The following is a 3,084-nucleotide window of genomic DNA, read 5'->3' as shown; positions in this document are numbered from 1 at the left end:
CCGGGGAAGGGGCCGGCGCTGGGCCGGGACGCCCCGAGGGGCTGCCGGGCGCCGTGCCCGTCCTGGCCGCCGGGAGGCAGCGGGCAGCCGCGCCGGACAAGGGACGCGCCGCTGTGGAGCGGACACATCGATCGGGGCGGGGAGCGGCACGGAACGTGCTCCGGAAACCGCTGCACGGGTTTACATAACCCGGTGAGCCACGCGGCGTGGCCGTGGGCAGGGGGACCTGGCTGGGTCCCCATCCCGTCCGCGCAGAGGCGAGGAGCGGTTGGCTCGTGGCAGGTTGGGCTGTCCTCAGGAAGCCCTGTGGTGGTCACCTGCTCCAGTGCGCAGTGGCCTTCTCCTTTGGGAAGATTTTCATGTTGGCTTATTAGATGTCAGCTTCTACAGGATCAGCCTCTTAGTTGTCTTATTCCCCTTATTTTTCCAGCCACTTTTTATGTAAAGGTGCCAGATTCTAGTTTTTCTGTTATCTTTGCATCTCCAGACCAGGCAGTTTCTCTCAGCCCTGTGGGGATCCTTGCAGCCAGCCTCTGGGCTCCGGCCAAACAGGCCATGCTGTTTTGGAAAGCGCTGTCCAGAACTGGACAGAGGAGTACTCCAGCTAATGTCCTGCCAGTGCTGCCTGCAGCAGGATTAATTCATCAGCCTCACAGTGCCAGGACTAAAAATGCAGCACAGGCGAAAGCATTCACTTCCAACCCAAACAAACAACTCGCCTTTACAACTCACTCCCCGCCCTGGCTGTTGCCTGTTTGACTCTGAAAGAAGCTGAGCATTTGTGTCTCCTCAGCCGTATTTTGAAATGGTTAGGAAAAATATTGTAGCACTTGTACTGAGACCTTTTTGACCCTGATCTTGCTATGAGATTCACAGGTGAACCCTGGGCAGCAGGGAGCCCACACATTTGCCCTGAAAGACGTGCTGACACAAGGTTACATCTCCAGGGAGTGCTTGATAAGATCATAGGTTTTCACAAAGACATCTTTCTAGGTACACTGCATTAACTTCCATATAGAGAAAAATGTCAGAAAGTAATAGCTAGTATGTTACTCACACAGAAGCTATGATGAAAGATTGGGTAATTGTAACAGTGGAATTCTCTTGACTTAAAAAATCATCTGCACGACAACATTAAGAACTGTAATAGCAGCTTGAAACAGAAAGCAATTCAGAAACTATAGTGTAAACATGGAGTTTTAAAATGAATATACATTACACTGAATAGCGGCTAAATGGAAGTGTAACTGTACTGAAGTCCCCTTTTTTTGAACATGAAAACAAAATAAAAACCTTTAACAGCTTTCAAAATGAAAACCTTCAACAGCTTTCACATGATGTGCTTGCAGCACAAGGGAAACTTGTTGAAGATTCACTGACTGTGCTTGGTTTTGCCTGATATAATTGGTAATATCGGCCAGTGAAGTTCACCTTTGAACAGTATGTGTAGTGCTGAATTAAAAGAGATTAGAAAACCTTATCAGAATAGGAAGCCCTTTTTGTTGTTGGCTAGATCCCCAGATGGATCGCTCCAGGAATACATGGATAGTAAGTTTGGCTACTAATCTTGTTGAAATCTGTGGACTTATTTGGGAATGCACATACAGAGATCTGAGCAGCTGAAAAAAAGCCTTTCATTTGTCAAAAGATAAATTCAAAGGGAATAATTTACAACCTGAGCAACATGTATCATGTTGTCTTCTGCCAGGATTGTATAAAATATCTTAAACAGCTATAAAGCAACATAATGCTATTTGCAATGAAAAAATAAATTATTTTCTGTATTCAAGAAAATGAGGTAAAATATTTTGTGAGATGTTACAGAAAAACTTATTTTTTCCTAATTTCAGGATTTAGTGGGCTAAAAAAATATTATTTTTTGCAGGTAATTTTCCACTTCTACATACACAGTACATTTAGTACTTTTTGTGGCAAATCAAGTAACACAGACTTTCCTGTTACGAAGATGCTCTTCTTATAGTTAACGTACTCTTCAGAAATATATATTTTAAAATTATTTTATTCCTGTTGATTTCTAAATGTGACTTTAAACCTTTCCCATAAATTATCTATCAGTTGTATCTCTTTTTCAGTCAAGAACAGCCTGTACAAAACACAGAAATGCACATTTTACCATATAAAAATTGAGCTCTAAACATTCAGAAATACCATAGCTTCATGAAGGAAGGTGAAGAACACAATTTGGTATTTAAATGAAGCTGATTTAATCAAAATTAGTCATGCAAAGAAGCAATCATTTTGCTAATAAAATCTTGTGGGGTGCAGTCACAATGCAATTATTTCCTTTATCTTTCAGCTGTAATAAAAATATGACAAGAAATGGCCGTCACGATCTTTAATGGGAGTTTTGGAGGTTGGAGTAATGTAAGATAGCATCTATTGTGTCCTCTGCACAGTCAAATATCACTTTTTATGTTGTTTCATGGAGAACTGAGATAAAGAATAGCAGCCACATTAAATGCTCGGCAACAACTTTATGTACCAACATATGTTGAAACTAGATGTAGATGTTCTATTGTCACTGACAGACTGGGTTCATTGCAGTTTTGGGAGTAGTACCTAATAGCTTGTGTTTTTTTCTGTATTGCTATCAGAGTGAAAAATTAATTGCAGAAATGTTGTAGGTCCGATACCAACAAAGCCAGAGTCTGCTTGCCCCAACCCAGCGAGAGCAACATTCACTTCTGTAATTGCTTCCTTATGTAAAGGACATTGAAAAAAAACACTGAGGGATACACAGTATTTTCTGATGGAGTGGTAAGTAGCTTTCCTCTTTCTTACAGAATTTATGAGCTGGAATTTTCTGAATGAGTCATAAGCACTTTATGATGTATTCACTTCAGGATTAAAAATAAATTGTCAAAATACCTTTATTTTACAGCTCTGCTCTGAAAACTGACCGTGTAAATATGCAATCAGCTGTGTTAACTTCACTGTAATTTCTTTGTCTATATGCGAGATTATGTGTTAACTTTGATATCAGAAATAAGTTTTTGTTCTTGCTATAATTTTCTAACAAGTTGAGGAGTGAGATGGGCTTTCTTTGGCTTTTGCATCCTGTTC

The sequence above is a fragment of the Numida meleagris genome, chromosome 1 (assembly GCF_002078875.1).
Source record: "Numida meleagris isolate 19003 breed g44 Domestic line chromosome 1, NumMel1.0, whole genome shotgun sequence".
Lineage (NCBI taxonomy): Eukaryota > Metazoa > Chordata > Aves > Galliformes > Numididae > Numida > Numida meleagris.
Note: the sequence above shows the minus strand (reverse complement) of the source record.